At 41.3% G+C, this 19821-nt stretch overlaps 1 long non-coding RNA gene across 1 annotated transcript; it reads right to left on the bottom strand.

The window, feature by feature from the left end:
• Positions 1–12460: 12460 nt before the first annotated feature.
• On the bottom strand, positions 12461–14948 carry LOC131447129 (uncharacterized). Its single transcript, XR_009233998.1, has 2 exons — positions 14084–14948; positions 12461–13799 (listed from the first exon to the last, which is right to left on the bottom strand). It is a non-coding gene; the product is annotated as an uncharacterized LOC131447129 (long non-coding RNA).
• Positions 14949–19821: the final 4873 nt, after the last annotated feature.

Raw genomic sequence — 19821 nt, 5'->3', positions numbered from 1 at the left:
AAACAAATGGAGCTACACCAGAAGAAGTCAAAATAATGCAAATCAGGAGTGAGGGTGATCTGGAGGAATACAACAACTAAGGTATGGCTCACGAACACTCCATAACTACAGCACAGCAAAGGTCAAGGGTCACTACACAGACTAAAACGATGATGGAAATATTAGAGAGGATTGCTGAGCAAGAAAATGTGGAGCTGACTAAAAATCAACATGTGAACCACACCTTAACAGACCCAAATGAAATAATTGACCCGGATAACCATCTATACCTAAACGTGTCAGAGAAATGCCAGTACTACACTGAAGACCAATTCAACGAATGCATTGAGATGGATGGGAAATTGTCTTTCATTCACTTCAATAGCAGGAGTCTATACACCAACTTCGACCACATTAAGGAATACCTACAACAATTCAAAAATGCTTTCAACATCATTGCGGTGTCGGAAACGTGGATTAATGAGGATAAAGGCACAGATTTTTACCTGGATGGATACAAATTGGTCAACGTTAACAGAAGACATAAAGGTGGGGGAGGAGTGGCACTGTTCATTGACAATAACATTGAGTATGAGATTGTACACAATATGTCTGAAGCTGTTGAACATGTAATGGAATGTGTGACAATTGAAATCTGTGTGACGAAAGGCAGAAATATAGTGTTAAGCTGTGTTTATAGAGCACCAGACTCTAGGATAGAGGATTTCAATGAATGTGTGGGAAGGATGTTTCCAGGGACCAGCCAAAAGAGGGTTTTTATCTGTGGCGATGTGAACATTGACTTACTCAACCCGAAACGAAATACGATGATTGATGACTTCATTAATATGATGTATACGATGGGCCTACAACCCCTCATTACACGTCCAAGCAGGTTCACGACACACAGTGCGACCCTAATTGATAATATTTTCACAAATATTATAGGGACAGGCATAACAAGAGGACTACTGATAAATGACATAAGCGACCACCTGCCAATCTTTGCTATCTATGACTGGAAGCACACTGTTACACAGACACCGAATAGAAATATATACAGAAGGGTCAGGACTGAAAAAGGGATGCTTACACTGAAAAACGAACTAATGAGGCAGGACTGGAACGAGGTCTACAAAGAAACAGATGTAAATGATGCTTATGATTCCTTTTTGCAAATATTTAACACGTTGTATAATAGACACTGTCCTGTAATGAAAAGACACACAAATCAGAAAAAGGAGGGGAAACCATGGTTAACAAAAACGTTGATAAATGCCTGCAAGAAGAAAAACACCCTGTACAGACAGTACATGAGATTAAGGACAGAACATTCAGAAACGAGATACAAACAATATAGGAACAAACTAAATAGCATCCTAAATGACTGCAAAAAAGAATACTACAGTAATCTGCTGGCAGAAAACATGAGCTATACTAAAAAACTATGGGACATTCTAAATGATGTGATCAAAAGCAAAAACACCAAACCTAGCTATCCTCTCTACTTCAAGGACAAAAACACTAAGGAAGATAACAAAGAAATCATAGCAGAAAGATTTAATGAATTTTTCGTCAATGTGGGGCCGAATTTGGCAAAGAACATTCCTGACTCACTCCTTCACTGGGACCACTTTGATAAGGACAGAGACAGAAACCTAAGCACAATGTTTCTCACCCCAGTGAAGGACAGAGAGATTACACACCTGGTCAACAAATGTGTAGCAAAAACATCCACGGATGTTGACGACCTCGACATGAAGCTAATTAAGAAAGTAATAGTTGAAATCGTTTCACCCTTAACACACATCTGCAACCTGTCATTTCAAACTGGGACATTTCCCACCAAAATGAAAGTGGCGAAAGTAGTGCCATTGTTTAAGAAAGGTGACATACATGAATTTACAAATTACAGACCAGTCTGAATACTACCACAATTGTCAAAAATTTTGGAGAAACTATTTAACGAAAGGCTAGACAACTTCATTAACAAACACAATCTGCTATATGATAGCCAATATGGATTCAGAAGAAACCACTCGACGGCTCTAGCTTTAACTGAGTCTGTGGAAACCATTACTGACGCCATTGATCAAAAATTACATTCAATAGGAATATTCATAGACCTGAAAAAGGCATTTGACACCATCAACCATGATATTTTGATAGCTAAACTGGAGAGATACGGTATAAGAGGCATAGCACTGGAATGGGTCAAGAGTTATCTTCACAACAGATCTCAATATGTTAAGATGGGAGATTGCACATCGACTTGGACATAATTTGTGGGGTTCCACAAGGATCAGTGCTGGGCCCTAAACTGTTTATACTATACATTAATGACATATGCAAGGTATCCAATATTCTGAAATTAACATTATTTGCAGATGATACTAATATTTTCTGTTCGGGGGAAGACCTAAACCAATTAGTGGAAACAGTCAATAATGAAATGGCCAAGCTACATGTGTGGTTTAATATAAATAAACTATCTCTAAATCTAGAGAAAACTAAATATATGCTGTATGGGAAAAAAGGATGTAAGACTAGTATTAACATACAAGTTAATGGAGTGGACATCGAAAGGGTTAAAGAGTACAAAGTGCTGGGAGTGATTATTGATGACATGTTAAGTTGGAAGCCACACACCAAACAGTTAAAAGGCAAGCTGGCCAGGAGTGTGTCCATACTTTGGAGGGCACAAAAACTATTAAACCAGAAGGCACTGTACTTGTTGTACTGCGCACTAGTCTCTCCACACCTGCAATACTGCGCAGAGGTCTGGGGACACACTTACAAAACCACTACTTATCCCCTGTTTATACTCCAAAAAAGAGCCTTGAGAATCCTACATCATGCCAGTTACAGAGAACATCCAAATCAACTATTTACCAAATCAAAAATACTCTAATTCTATGACTTTCTATGATTTATAGGGCTGCCAACAAAAACCTCCCTCACAATCTACAGACATTATTCCTGAACAGAGGGGAGGGACACAATCTAAGAGGGAACATGAGGTTTAGGCAGAGAAGGGTAAGAACTACATTAAAATCCTTTACTGTATCGGTCACGGGGGTCAGACAGTGGAACAATCTGGATGAGGAGATGAAAAAATCAGCAAAACTGAGTGTATTTAAAAAGAAGTATGTAGAGATGACTATTAATCGATACAGACTGACACAGAAAGAAAATATGACAAAGGTCAGAGACAGAAATTTGTAGACACTGGGGGAAACGGTGCAACGGCGCGATGGAACACCATGGAAACATGTACATACACACATGGAGTCTGAGTTGACTGTCTAGAGCTAGACTATATCTCTGAGTGCTACCGTTGCTGAAACATGTTTTCTTTGTCAAAATGTCATAAAAAAAAAAAAAAAAAAGGAAATGAAATGTATGATGATAATGGGGGCGGGACTAGTTAAGCTTTGCTTCTCCCGCTTTCCCTTTCGGTTATGTATATTGTGTGAACTGCAATGTTATGTGATGAGTGATCTAAATGTCATGACCGAAATAAATAAATAAATAAATAAATAAATATAATTGTAGGAAAACCGAATCTCAATAGAAAATCTCCAAATGTCTTTTCGGCCGCGGTTTTAGCCATTTTATTTCTGCAGGGGTAGGCCTGAGCAAATCGTCCATGGTCCATTACCACAAGGACAGATTCATACCCTCCCTTACTTTTATCAAAATGTAAGAAATCGATGGAAAGCAGCTCAAATGGGTAAGTGGTGACGATGCTGGTGAGGGGAGCTCTGGTTGGCTTATTGGGACGTTTGTTTTTCAGACAGCTGCACACCCGTGTTATGTAATGCTCGACATCCCTCTGCATATGAGGCCAATAAAAGCGGTCTCTGATGAGTGTCAAAACTCTCTCAACACCTAGGTGACCCACTTCTTCGTGCAGTTCTTTATACACTAGCTCATGGAACTTCTTTGGCAGGATTAGTTGTGACCGGCTGGCGGTCTTCCTGTACAGTGAACCCTCATCATCAGTGTGTAGTGTCTGTCTTTCTCTCACCAGCGCAGCTACTTCCTTGTTTGGGCCCTGTTTTCCACCTTTAGGCCAGTGATTAGAGATGACATACTTCAGCACTTCTCCTATCACAGGGTCTTCTTTCTGTGCATCTCTCAGAACTGTCTCTCAGATCTCTGCCACTGCCACGTCACGTCACTTTCCTCAGCCAGCACTGTTGAAATGGTCAAAGGACACAGCCACGGCTCACTGCTTTCCAGCTGAACTGTGAGAGCTTGAGTCACACTGTTCATTACCTCAGGTGCCACTACTTGTTGGTGTGCAGGTTTCCATGTACTGCTCCATGTCCAAGGGCATGCGCGAGAGGCCATCCGCGTCCCTGTTTGCCCTTCCAGGTCGGTACTAAAGAAAAGGTAAAGAAATGACAAACTGCCCAGAACAGAGCTGCCAGGTTAGTATGACACTGTTCCATGAGAACAAACACTGTCAGTATGCATCGTCGACTCTCACGGTTAACAGTAGATAACAGGTTGGTTTTGGACACAACAACATTTTTCAGAAACACTGTTTTTTTTTCTTCTCAACCCGTTTTCTTACATAACCAAATGTGCAGATGTGATCGGGTTCATTCCCATTTGACTAGGGCAGCTGCTAACGACCAGTTGATGTTACCACGCCCAAAACGCCCAAATGAACTGTCATTTATCGTGGCATCAATCACTGCAATAATTGTCCACTGAATATACGTAAACTAGAAATATGTCAGAAAAACACAACACAAAGGGCTCAGGAATCTTACCTGATTTTTGAAGAGCTCACATTTTCTTGCAGTTCATTTCACTCCGTGACTCTGTTTTTGTTTTATGCACCGCGTTCCAAATGATTATGCCAGTGATATTTTTCTCTAATGTTTCTAAATAGTCGATGCAAATGACAGTCAGCATTATTTTCAAGTCATTAACCCTCAGAGTATAATTTGAATGTCATTGAACAAACCTTCCAATGATCAAAAATAAAAAACTTCAAATGCACTGTTCCAAATTATGATGCACAACAGAGTTTCAAAAGATTTTCTAGGTTGTAAAGAACTGAAAATGGTCATTTGTTGAATTTGCAGCATTAGGAGGTCATATTTATTGAAATTAAAAGCTATTTCAATGAAAAACATCTCAACAGGTCAAGTTCCATTTTAACATAGGACCCCTTATTTGACAGCAGCTTCACGATTCTCGCATCCATTGAACGTATGAGTTTTTGGAGAGTTTCTGCTTGAATTTCTTTGCAGAATGTCAGTATAGCCTCCCAGAGCTGCTGTTTGGATGTGAACTGCCTCCCACCCTCATAGATCCTTTGCTTGAGGATGCTCCAGAAGTTCTCCATAGGGTTGAGGTCAGGGGAGGATGGGGGCCACACCATGAGTTTCTCTCCTTTTATGCCCAGAGCAGCCAATGATGCAGAGGTATTCCTTGCAGCATGACATGGTGCATTGTCATGCATGAAGATGATTTTGTTACGGAAAACACGGTTCTTCTTTTTGTACCATGGAAGAAAGTGCTCAGTCAGAAACTCCACATACTTTTCAGAGGTCATTTTCACACCTTCGGGGACCCTAAAGGGGCCGACCAGCTCTCTCCCCATGATTCCGGCCCAAAACATGACTCCACGCCGTCCACCAACCATCCACTACTCCGTCCATCTGGACCATCCAGGGTTGCACGGCACTCATCAGTGAACAAGACTGTTTGAAAAGGAGTCTTCATGTATTTCTGGGCCCACTGCAGCCGTTTCTGCTTGTGAGCATTGTTTAGGGGTGGCCGAACATAAGGTTTACGCATAACTGCAAGCCTCTGGAGGATCCTACACCTGATGTTGGCGGGACTCCAGAGGCACCAGCAGCTTCAAATACCTGTTTGCTGCTTTGTAATGGCATTTTAGAAGCTGCTCTCTTAATCCCATGTATTTGTCTGGCAGAAACCTTCCTCATTGTGCCTTTATCTGCACGGACCCGCGTGTGCTCCGAATCAGCCACAAACCTCTTCACAGTACGATGATCGCGTTTAAGCTTTCTTGAAATGTGTGAGGTTTTCATACCTTGTCCAAGGCATTCAACTATTTCATGCTTTTCAGCAGCAGAGAGATCCTTTTTCTTTCCCATATTGCTTGAAAATGGCGCTCTGCTTAATAATGTGGAACGTCCTTCTGGAGTAGTTTTTCCTTGAATTGGGCTCACCTGGCAAACTGATTATCACAGGTGTCTGAGATTGATTTCAGTGATCCAAAGAGCCCTGAGACACAACACCATCCATGAGTTTAATTGAAAAACTAAACATTTCATCTTTAAGACACTTAAATACAATTTGCATCATCTACCACTGGCCCCTCAGGCTCGGACACTTCAGGCTTCTTACTTTGCCTGTTTCCCATTTTCCTGAGCTGGCAGTTTGCACACTTTTACCATATACCACACAGACGTCTCCGTGCTGGCACTCCTTTCGTTCAGTACAAAGGCTTCAAACTATCTCTGCTGAATTATATATTCAGCTTCTGTTCTCCTTTCGTTTTAGTAAAAAGGAGATTAAAAAACTTCTAGACAGTGCTCCTAGATCGAAATCTCTAGACAGGACTTCCAGACTTCAAGTCGTCAAATCTTGGAATACTCTGGGAACCAGAAAATCAAGTTGTTTTAATGACTAAAATCAAGTGGTTTTCAATTTATTTTATTTACTTTTAATTTCATTTATACTTACAAACGATTTTTGGATGCTGTCTGTGATGAGCTGATAAACGTCTTTTTGCTGCTCACTCTGGTTTTGACCTGAAACAGATGGAGGTGGGAGCGATGTCACAGCACTAGCGGACACTTCAACTTGTTCTGACCTGTCTGTGTGAGCCTCTTCCGTGTCCGACGTCCCCTGGACAGGTGACCACTTTGTCTTCACCTGAATCAAAACCAACGTATTGCCTTGTTTTCTTTTTTTGATACCAGTGAGTCTTTGGTACTTTGACGTTTCTCACACAACAGGCTTGTGATCAGGTGTTGGTGATAAATGGCTGAACAAATTGAAAGGTGGACCAAAACAAATGATAGTTTTTATTTGGCTGATACTGACTTCTAATTATACAGTAGAGTGTCTGATTGGGATGCACAAATATAATTATATTAACCTCACAGATAGAATAGAATAGAATAGAATAGAATAGAATAGAATAGAATAAGTCTTGATTGTTTTCTTTGGCTCACCAGCACAGTAAACAGACGACAGTAAGGTAAAAACATTGTCATGCATAAAAAACATACAATAGACACAATAAAAACAAAGATAAGATACAGTGTAAATAGGAACAAAAGTAGAGGTAAAATAAGATCTAATCAGATAAATAAAGCACAACGGTAAAGCAGTTCAGGTCATAATGTGAATTGATCACTTTGTCAAGTTCAAGATGGCAATGGCATTTGGGATAAAAGATTGTTTAAAAGGACCTTTGGCCAGAGGAACTCTGTAGCGCCTCCCAGACTTCAGAAGCTCAAACTGACAGGACAGAGGGTGAGAGCTATCTGCCAGGATTCTTCTTTGTTTGCTCCTTGTCCTTTCAGTGCAAGTGTTGGTATGTTCTGGGGTTTTGCCACAATTTTACCAGCCATTTTTACAATTCTATTTAGCTTGACCTTACACTTAACACTCTCAATATGTGCAGTATACACAAGCTCTAAAATGTGCGGACTGACTCCAAGGCAGCTTAATCTTCTAAGCAGACGGAGTCGCTGTGAGCATTTCTTGAAGATAAAATCTGTGTTTTCAGAGAAGCTAAAATGACTGTCAAGGCCTGTGCCTAGATATTTAAAGGTTTCCACAGTTTCAACAAGCTGGCCATCAAGTGAAAGTGGCTCTATCGTCAGTTCTTGCTTTATGTGACCGACTCGCTCCTTTGTTTTTGACACGTTGATTTGAAGCTGGCTGTCAAGACACCACGCTTCTGGGGCCTTAATGTGGGCAAGGTAAAAGGCCTCACCAGAGGGGTCAGATTTCTGTAGCAGGCCGACTAAGGCCATGTCGTCGGCGTACTTAATCAATTTCAAACTTTTATCATTAAGTGCAAGCTCATTTGTGAAAAGTGAAAAGAGCAAAGGTGAAAGAACGCTACCCTGTGGGCAGCCAGTGCTTATGATGAGTTCTCCTGACAGAATAGCGTTAGTACAGACCTTTTGAGGGCGACAAGAGAGAAAGTCTCTGATCCAGAGCATCAAGCCTTTTTCAATATTCAAATCTGCCAGCCTTTTCAGAAGAATGTGTCATTTCATAGAGTTAAAAGCTGCACTCAAGTCTACAAATAAAAACCCTAGCGTATGCTTTGAGATCACATCTAGCAAGGTCAGCACAGCATCATCAGTACCTCTTTCCCTCTTGTAGGCAAACTGTAGGGGGTCTAGTTCACCAACCACTGTGGTGGTCAAAAGATCAACCACAACTCTCTCCATAGTTTTGCATAATATGGAGGTTATGGCGATGGGCCCAAAATCTTCAGGTTTACTTGCCCCTAGCTTTTTTGGTATAGGCCTTATAATGGATAGTTTCCACGATCTGGGCGCGCCTGTAACAAGGAGGGAATTGAACAGTTTTGAGAGGACTCCTTTCAGTTGAGGAGCACAGTCCTTAAGTAGACGGGCCTTCAGTGGCCTTGTTTGGCTTCAGCTGAAAAAGACTTTGAGCCACAGCATCCACAGTGATGGCTGTGGGTGCTCCTGTAGGGAGATTTTTACAGATCTCATCACATTCCTGTTTGTCATCCACTTTATCAAATCTACAGAAAAAGTGCTTTAACTCATCAACAAAACACTGATTGATGCTTGGAGGAGTATCACATTTCTTATTGGTTTTACCCATTAGTGTATTTAGACCCTCCCAGGCTTGTTTTATGTTGCCACCAAAATATTTACTTTCTACTTTGTTCTTGTACTCAATTTTTGTCTTGGATATATTCCCTCTAAGCCAGGGGTGTCAAACTCATTCTGGTCTGGGGGCCGCATACAACATAATCGGATCTCAAGGGGGCCAGACCAGTAAACTCATTCCAAAATTACATAGAACTAACAATAAGTCCACTTTTTTCTTTGTATTAGTGCAAAGAAGAAGAAGTAAATTATAAAAATCTTTATATGCAATGAATTGTCCTTTTACTAAATATATTATGAACAACCTAAGAGTTTCTAAGAAAAGTATGTGCAATTTCAACAACACTTTCACCCAGTTTAACATTTATTTAAGTGCATTATGCATAAAAACTGATCACAGTGATTGTACAATGTTGCAAAACATTTATTGACAGTTTTATTTATTGGAAGTTAAAACACTGTCCTGCATGTTAAAATACATCAAACACGTCAACATTTATAAATGACTTAAAATCCATTTTTCACATCTGGGAAGCAGTTCTGAACACATGAACTGACTCCACACACTTGAAATCTTAAGTGGCAGCTGTTTTAAACAGACATTTGATAAAGTAAATGTGTCCCCTTCCTTGTTAATGCATAACATGTATACATGTAAAAAAAAACATACAACATACATAACATATATGGCATGCATAAGAAATCATTTTTTACTCAACAAAACTCTTCTGTTGTAAATCTGTTACTGACTAGCACTGACTTTCACAGCAATTACAACAGCAAATATTCACAGCTGTTTATTTTTATAGTGCAATGTTGACAGGAGCATTCCATAAGATTTAGTCTTTAGCTCAGTATTTGCCCCTGAAACTTGGCATCGTTTAGCCTGCACAAGTGCATTAATATCAGGCATCATGTCCCGAGTAGCAGCCACTTTCAGAATCTCATTTAAGTGCTTATGTGTGAGCTTTGAGCGCAGCTTCCTTTTATTAATGTTCATTACTGAGAAAACCTGCTCACAAAGTTAGGTAGTCCCATACATGGACAACATTTTTGCAGCCAGTGCTGTCAATTTAGGATAGCCTGGTTGGAGATACTTGTAAAATGTGTCCAAGCCCACAGAAGCAAATTTGTCCTTCAATTCTACATCACACTGCAAATCAATGATTTCAAGTTGCATGTCAACGTATCAGAAGCTCTGACTGTGAATGGACTCATGCACACCAGGCACACGGGTTTCCCATTCACCTCCATGAACATATAGGAAGAGGTCCATTTTTCTTGAAAAATCCGACACTCTGTGTCCACTTTTCTCTTTTTTGACAAAGACATTTCACTGAAGAGGGTGCCAGGGTCAACAGAAAAAGTGGGTAAAGCGATAGAACTGACTAAAACACAGCGCCACTAGCGGACAATATAGGAACTGCAGATTTTAAAGAAAATGAAGTTTATTCTTGTTTTTTTCAATAATGCAGATTTATCCCGCAGGCCGTACGTTTGACACCCCTGGCTTAGATCGTCTCCAGTTTGCTTATAAATGTCAGAGGGGAACTGATGACGCAACTGTCAGTATGTTCCACACCCTGTCAAAGCACCTTCAAGTCCCCTCCCATCTTGCTAGGGCCCTGTTTATCGATTTCACTTCTGCTTTTAACAGCATGCAGATTGACATCCTGCTGCAGAGACTTACTGATATAGGAGTAAACGGTGGTATCATCCACCTTGTTAGGGACTTCCTCTCTGACCGCCCTCAACAGGTTCTGGTCAATAACACTCGGTCCGACATCATTGTGCTTAACACTGGTGCCCCGCAGGGGACTATTTTATCCCCATGACTTTTCTCCATATACACAAACGAATTCCAATTAGATCTGGAAAAGTTTGGTTTGTTGAAGTATGCGGATGATATGGCCCTGGTTGCCTTATTGGAGAAGGGGGACATAGTGGGAGAGGACGTATACAGAGACATGTGTGTCATCTCTCCTGAAGTGGTGCCATGAAAGCTTCTTAGAGATCAATGTAACAAAAACACAGGAACTTGTCTTTCATGAAAAGGACCCTGTGCAGCCCCCTTATAATTAAGGGACAAATTGTAGAGGTAGTAAACAAGTTCAAATATTTAGGTACATATATTGATTGCAACCTAAATGTCAGTGAAAACACTGACTACATTCTTTAAACCTGTAATCAGCGTCTCCACTTACTACGCAAGCTCAACTCCTTTAGAGTGAGCAAGCATATTATGGAAACAGTTTAGAAGAACCTGATGGAGGGCATCTTAACTTTGAACATGGCAATGTGGTACGCTAATCTAAACATAAAAGGAAGAAGCAAGCTGCAGAGAATAGTAAATATAGCCTGAAAAATCATAGGTATGAGACAGAAACCATTAAGTTGTGTGTATGAGGAAGTGCTGAGGAAAAAAGCTGTCAAAATAGCAAACGATCCCTCTCATCCACTTAATAGGGAGTTTGAACTTCTTCCCTCTGGTAGACGTTGTAAAGTACCAAGGGCAAATCGTAATATCTTTAAAAATCCCTTCATCCCCAATGCCATTGGAGCACTGAACACCATGTCCCGTTGATGCCTTTTTAATGTAACTGCCACTGCTGTCCTGCTTTTTGCCCTGAAGATGTTTGAGTGTAAGTGTTGTTGTTGCCGTCCTGCTTGTTGTTTGTATGAGACCAAAAGACACATTTCCACATTGTGGACAATCAATGAAACAAACAAACAAACAAACAAACAAACAAACTATAGCTTCTCTATCTACGGCTTCATGTATTGCTCTGATCAGCGTGTGCTTTTTGGTCTGTTTTTCAGTGGAAATCTTAGCTTGCAAACACACCTCTTGTAGCTGCTCAAATTTGAACTGCACCAGGATCTCATTCAGTTGATCTTGCAGTCGCTCCAGCTCCATAGTTGCGTTTGGTCTGCGATCTCACACTGCTTCTCCGTAGCACCGCTGATCCCACTTCTGACACCAAATGTTGTTGCACACTTCAATAAAGACGCACATTCTTTACTGGACAGTCTGAAAATACACATGGCAATACGCATTGTTACGCTTCTGTCCAGCCGGATGCAGGTTACACACTGTGTGCATCGGCTGTGTTTACCCTTGACACAGTTGCTCATTTGAGGGGACACTCCCTCTTGTGGCGTAAAGGCGCCACTACACCCCTGTATTGCCTGATTGCACAAACTAGAGCACAGTGATTCTTTTAGATCAAACTATTTCCCGACATGTTCATTAGGATTTATGCGTACACGATTTACAATAACGTGTACAAAATGAAGGGGAAATTCATTTACCACACATGTGAGTTCAAGTTTGATATTAGGTGTAAATGAGTTCTTGTCCTGATTTAGATTCTAATATAGAAAGTTTGGGAAACACTGTGTAGCAGTAAAAACAATAAATGATTTGGGGGGGAAAAATAAAGCAAATGAAGAGTTTCCTGTGAATGTAGAACTAAAATGACACAGAAATAACAGAATGAATTTCCTTCTTTCCAAAGCTACAAGGAGCCACTGCAGAGGAGCAGCAGAGTTTACAGAGCCTGCTCTAAGAGTGTGAAATGAGGAAAAACAAAACAGAGACAGTATAAATTTGGAAAATCAGGGGATTTATTGAATATTGAAAAGCAAGATACAAGTAAAAAAAGGAAAGAAATAACAGTGCAACTTATTATAACGTTAATTCATTTAACCAAAACACGTAAAAATAATAATTCAATTTAAAAACCACACACCTTTTGTATTAACTCATTTGATTAAAATACAATCAACACACCAAAACATATATTAGGATATTATAACAGCAATAAACATGTTATTGATAATTATCACTCAGATCCTAAAAATAAAATATTTATTTTTAACATTTAAAGTTTCGAAAGATATATACAAGCCAAATATTTAACTGGAAAATCAGATGAGCACTGATGCTTATTGTTTAATGTGTGTTTGTGTCTTGGATCTACAGCCGATACATCACTGAATATGTGATTATTATTATTAACATGTGGCATCGTGTATATAGTGAAGAAAGAGATTTTCTGCAAATGGAACTAACAGTGAGTTTAGAGATGCAACACAAACCAGGTGGAAATGTGTCCAATCATTTTCTATCTTGTTGAGTAAAGAGGCAAAACATTGTGCCACATATAAAAGCACAATGACACCTGCAGCTAATCTACAGTCTCTATACCACGTTGTAAATGTGGGAATTGAACGACGCTGATGGACTTACACTGTTGTCCCCAGTGATTTTACACAACCAGAGTGTCATGATCTGTCACTTACGTTAAGTATCTTGTTTTGTTTCTCCCTTCATGTTCCATGTCTTGTCCTCCTGTTTTATTTTGAAATCACTCACCCTTGTCTCTGTTTCAGGTTCCTGTCTACCCCGCCCCCTTCCTTGTCTGCGTGCACCTGATCCCTGATTGTGTCTACCACACCTGCATCCTATCACTCCCTAATCAAGCACTGCTTTTATTCCCCTCTGTGTCTTGTCTCGTTGCCAGTTCGTTGTAGTTCATAGCTCACGTTCCAGCACTCTTTTTCACAGCCATAGTCTTGCCTTCTCGTGTTTTTGAACCTTGCCTGCCTTTTTTGACCTTGCCTTTTTGCCTGACGCTTTTGTACCTCTGCCTGATCTCTTGTTGACCTCCCGTGTACTGAACCTCTGCCTGAAATTAAACTCTGTTACTGACTGATTCGTGTTCTGAGTCCTGCATTTGAGTCCCTGGTTCTGCTCAGCCATAGTTCACGACACAGAGAATGAAAAGAAAGTCTATATAGTCAATATGTATTTAGAGTTGTGTTGAAATAAGTGTTGACAATGATGAAGATTTGTCATTGATGTTTTCAAATGTTGCCACGTGTTGTTTGTTCTTTGGTGACATCACTCCTTGTTCCAGTGGATGAAATGATTCCGTGAACCTACAGAAAGAAAACAACATTAAATGATGATGAATATTTGAAAAAAGACAGATTTCATAAATACACATTGTCATTGAGACGTGAAACTGCGATGATTCAGACTGGTGAGACAGTTAGAGCTGGGTATTATGACCAAAATGTTTATGGTGACAAAAATGTTCATGTCACTTTAAGAAAGCCGTTCATTTGATCTTCTTTATGGACAGAAAACTCCTTGTAGTGTTTCATAAATCTGAGGTGAAACATTTCAAGTTATTTTTCTTCATTGATTTTGTTTTACTTACAAAGGAACGGTGATGTATTTGTTATTTATTTTCTCTCACTTTTCGGCAGCAGCTTCTCAGTGCTGCTTGTAGCTGTGGGGTCAGAAACACATTGTTAAAAAAGATCACACTTTTCTTTTCTTTCCTTCTTTTTTCAAGTCTTTGCATGAAAAGCAAAGCTCTCATATGTCTGTATGAACACATATAAACCTGGACATGTTCTGTAAATACAGTTTTGTGAAACTGTACTGCACTCTCTGTGCAGAACCGCTGATCGCCAGCAGCGCGCAGGGAGCTGAATAAACTGCCGCTGTATGTGATTGTATCAGACCGGTGACTGTATGCTCCGGAGCTGGCGATCAGTCACATACACAATACTCCTCTGTCTCCCCCTCCTGCCAGGTTAAGAGTCTGGGTGTCATCCTCGACAGCACATTATCATTCCAATCCCATATCAATAACATCACCCGGTCTGCATACTTCCACCTACGCAATATAAATCGCCTCCGCCCCTCCCTTTCTCCCCACTCCACTGCCATTCTTGTACACAGCCTTGTCACCTCCCGCATCGACTACTGCAACTCCCTTCTCTTTGGTCTACCTCACAAATACCTCCATAAACTCCAACTGGTTCAGAACTCTGCAGCTCGGATCATCACCAGAACCCCCTCCATCCACCACATCACCCCTGTTCTGCAGCAACTCCACTGGCTCCCGGTCAAACTCTGCATCGACTTCAAAATCCTCCTGTTTACGTTCAAGGCCATCCACAACCTTTCCCCTCCTTATCTGTCCGAACTCCTCCACATTGCCACCCCTTCCCGTTCCCTCAGATCTGCCTCCTCTGTCCACCTCTCTGTCCCTTCCGCCAGCCTCGTCACCATGGGGAGCAGGGCTTTCAAACGCTCTGCCCCCCAACTCTGGAACGCACTCCCACCGGACCTCAGGAACTTGGACTCTCTCACACTCTTCAAAACAAGACTAAAAACTCACCTATTCCGAACTGCCTACCCCACTTAACTATCGACATCTACTTTTTTTTTTCTCTTACTGTTTTTATTTATTTATGTATTGTACGGTGTCCTCGAGTGCCCAGAGAGGTGCCTCCAAATAAAATGTATTATTATTATTATTATTATTATACAGCGGCAATTTAGGCAGCTCGCCGCTCACTGCTGGTGATGAGCGGTGGCGATCAGCGCTGCTGTCCCTAAGTCTTTTTCACTGATTTTCACAGAGAGTGCCGTCACAGGAAGAGACCTCAGACACATGGATACTTAGGGACAGCACCACTGATCGCCAGCTGCTGTATGTGACTGTATCAGACTGAGTCGGTGCTCCGGTCATGGAGGACGTACTGAACACATATTTTTAATTAGGACGTGTCAGAATGGTCAGTTATGTGAGCTTTTCTTAACAATGTGTGTGTTTGTACGTCGGTGAAATACGGTCACCGACTAAATACGGCGACCGCTGGCCGCAGTCATTACATTACATTACATGTCATTTAGCAGACGCTTTTATCCAAAGCGACTTACAATGGAATTGAGTACAATCAGCCAGGGGTGGAATCGAACTTGCGACCATGATGTCTTTCGCACACAGATGAGGGTCTTAACCACTGAGCCACTCCACCCCCTCCACCCACAGTCTGATGTGAAGTGGTGCGAACACAGGAACACACGTTTGCTGACTTTATCCGGCACATTAGCTTCATATATAAAATCCTCTGAGGCTGGAAGTTTGTGTAAAACACTGTGCTCCACTGTGCAGCCACTAACAGCACACTTTTCCCTCCACGTTGACATAATACCGCTCTTCCTCCCTCGCCTGCACTCTCGCAGGGACAAGGTGGAGCTAAGGTTGAGCTCTCCAAGTAAACTTACTGGTGGGCGGTTACATTCGCGGTGAAATGCGCATGCTGCCGTCATAAGCGCAGGGAATTCAACATGGCGTGTTTTATCGCCTATACTTACACAAAGGGGGACCACGAAAACATGACAGAGTATTCTTTTTCCACACTTTGGCGACTGGTAGGGCCTCCAGAGTCCCAAATATAAGTATTAAAATGATTAAAAAGTTGATTTTGCATAATATGTCCCCTTTAAGTCGTCTCTTGAGTCAATAGGTCTGGCAGTAATCAGGCCTGGGTGTGGCAAGTAACATTTTCCAAAAAATGTGACTAACCACAGTGACCTGATGATTTTACAAGGGGGGGAATTACTTTTTCACATGGGGCCATGTAGGTTTGGATAGTTTTTTCCCCATAATAAATAAAATCATAACTTAAAAACTGCATTTTGTGTTAACTTGGGTTATCTTTGTCTAATATTTAAATGTGTTTGATAATCTGAGACATTTAAGTGTGACAAACGTGCAGAAAAATAAGAAATCAGTCACACCACTGTATGTAGAATAACAGCTGTGTCAATACCATGTCTAATTCAACCTAAGTTAGAATTGTAAATAAATATGAATCATGGAAATACAAATCTTTACTTACGAGATGGGGCTGATTTGGCTGAAAAAGGAAAGAAAATGAAAATCATTCCAAACATCATTTTGTCACCAGTGATTTGTTTCTCTTCAACTCACACAAAGTGAAACAGAAATCACTTCCAGCTTCAGTTTCCACATTAAAAATCATTTCTTTTTCTAAACCTGCTCCATGACATCATCACGCTGTAGTGATGATGTCATGGAGACACTGACGTCTATTTAAATTGGAATCAAAGCAGAAATCTGTTGAGTGTGAAAACATTCCTATTTCATCAGTCACAATGTACAAACATTACATTAGAAATGTCATTTTCAATTGTTTCCTTCATGTTTGACTGAAAAAAGTCACTTGAAGTTTCTACGTTTCTATGCAAATGAAACGCATACATGTAAATATTTGGCCTAAATGTTTGTGTGAGTGTTTCTGTCAGAAGTGAACCTTTGAAAAAACAAAAATCAACCTGCTCTGAAGAAGTAAATGGAGCAAAAGTGGTTTAGTATCATTGGATTGTTGATGATACAGGTTTACAAATATGATCCATGTGTCCAGGGTGTTTCTGATTTGTCCTCTTTACAGCGCTCACTCGCTCAGCTGCTGTTCCCTCTGCTCCATTCCTCTCCCCCTCCCTCCACTAGTTCTCTGACAATATCAACATGGCAGCGTGCGCAGAAAACAGCGAGAGTGCCGTCACAGGAAGAGACGTCCTACATAAGGATCGAGCCGAACCGCCAGCAGCGCGCGGCGAGCTGAATAAACTGCCGCTGTATGTGATTGTATCAGACCGGTGACTGTATGCTCCGGAGCTGGCGATCAGTCACATACAGCGGCAATTTAGGCAGCTCGCCGCTCACTGCTGGTGATGAGCGGTGGCGATCAGCGCTGCTGTCCCTAAGTCTTTTTCACTGATTTTCACAGAGAGTGCCGTCACAGGAAGAGACCTCAGACACATGGATACTTAGGGACAGCACCACTGATCGCCAGCTGCTGTATGTGACTGTATCAGACTGAGTCTGTGCTCCGGTCATGGAGGACGTACTGAACAAATATTTTTAATTAGGACATGTCAGAATGGTCAGTTATGAGCTCTATGTGACCTTTTCTTAACAATGTGTGTGTTTGTACGTCGGTGAAATACGTTCGCTGACTAAATACGGCGACCGCTGGCCGCAGTCTGATGTGAAGTGGTGCGAACACAGGAACACACGTTTGCTGACTTTATCCGGCACATTAGCTTCATATATAAAATCCTCTGAGGCTGGAAGTTTGTGTAAAACACTGTGCTCCACTGTGCAGCCACGAACAGCACACTTGTCCCTCCGCGTTGACATAATACCGCTCTTCCTCCCTCGCCTGCACTCTCGCAGGGACAAGGTGGAGCTAAGGTGGAGCTCTCCAAGTAAACTTACTGGTGGGGCGGTAACATTCGCGGTGAAATGCGCATGCTGCCGTCATAAGCGCAGGGAATTCAACATGGCGTGTTTTATCGCCTATACTTACACAAAGGGGGACCACGAAAACATGACAGAGTATTCTTTTTCCACACTTTGGCGACTGGTAGGGCCTCCAGAGTCCCAAATATAAGTATTAAAATGATTAAAAAGTTGATTTTGCATAATATGTCCCCTTTAAGTCGTCTCTTGAGTCAGTAGGTCTGGCAGTAATCAGGCCTGGGTGTGGCAAGTAACATTTTCCAAAAAATGTGACTAACCACAGTGACCTGATGATTTTACAAGGGGGGGGAATTACTTTTTTCACATGGGGCCATGTAGGTTTGGATAGTTTTTTCCCCATAATAAATAAAATCATCACTTAAAAACTGCATTTTGTGTTAACTTGGGTTATCTTTGTCTAATATTTAAATGTGTTTGATAATCTGAGACATTTAAGTGTGACAAATGTGCAGAAAAATAAGAAATCAGTCACACCACTGTATGTAGAATAACAGCTGTGTCAATACCATGTCCATTTCAACCTAAGTTAGAATTGTAAATAAATATGAATCATGGAAATACAAATCTTTACTTACGAGATGGGGCTGATTTGGCTGAAAAAGGAAAGAAAATGAAAATCATTCCAAACATCATTTTGTCACCAGTGATTTGTTTCTCTTCAACTCACACAAAGTGAAACAGAAATCACTTCCAGCTTCAGTTTCCACATTAAAAATCATTTCTTTTTCTAAACCTGCTCCATGACATCATCACGCTGTAGTGATGATGTCATGGAGACACTGACGTCTATTTAAATTGGAATCAAAGCAGAAATCTGTTGAGTGTGAAAACATTCCTATTTCATCAGTCACAATGTACAAACATTACATTAGAAATGTCATTTTCAATTGTTTCCTTCATGTTTGACTGAAAAAAGTCACTTGAAGTTTCTACGTTTCTATGCAAATGAAACGCATACATGTAAATATTTGGCCTAAATGTTTGTGTGAGTGTCTCTGTCAGAAGTGAACCTTTGAAAAAACAAAAATCAACCTGGTCTGAAGAAATAAATGGAGCAAAAGTGGTTTAGTATCATTGGATTGTTGATGATACAGGTTCACAAATATGATCCATGTGTCCAGGGTGTTTCTGATTTGTCCTCTTTACAGCGCTCACTCGCTCAGCTGCTGTTCCCTCTGCTCCATTCCTCTCCCCCTCCCTCCACTAGTTCTCTGACAATATCAACATGGCAGCGTGCGCAGAAAACAGCGAGAGTGCCGTCACAGGAAGAGACGTCCTACATAAGGATCGAGCCGAACCGCCAGCAGCGCGCGGCGAGCTGAATAAACTGCCGCTGTATGTGATTGTATCAGACCGGTGACTGTATGCTCTGGAGCTGGCGATCAGTCACATACAGCGGCAATTTAGGCAGCTCGCCGCTCACTGCTGGTGATGAGCGGTGGCGATCAGCGCTGCTGTCCCTATGTCTTTTTCACTGATTTTCACAGAGAGTGCCGTCACAGGAAGAGACCTCAGACACATGGATACTTAGGGACAGCACCGCTGATCGCCAGCTGCTGTATGTGACTGTATCAGACTGAGTCTGTGCTCCGGTCATGGAGGACGTACTGAACAAATATTTTTAATTAGGACATGTCAGAATGGTCAGTTATGAGCTCTATGTGACCTTTTCTTAACAATGTGTGTGTTTGTACGTCGGTGAAATACGTTCGCTGACTAAATACGGCGACCGCTGGCCGCAGTCTGATGTGAAGTGGTGCGAACACAGGAACACACGTTTGCTGACTTTATCCGGAACATTAGCTTCA

The sequence above is a fragment of the Solea solea genome, chromosome 20 (assembly GCF_958295425.1).
Source record: "Solea solea chromosome 20, fSolSol10.1, whole genome shotgun sequence".
NCBI classification, from domain to species: Eukaryota; Metazoa; Chordata; class Actinopteri; order Pleuronectiformes; family Soleidae; genus Solea; species Solea solea.
The sequence above is the reverse complement of the archived record's forward strand: the minus strand, read 5'-3'. Positions and strand labels throughout refer to the sequence as shown.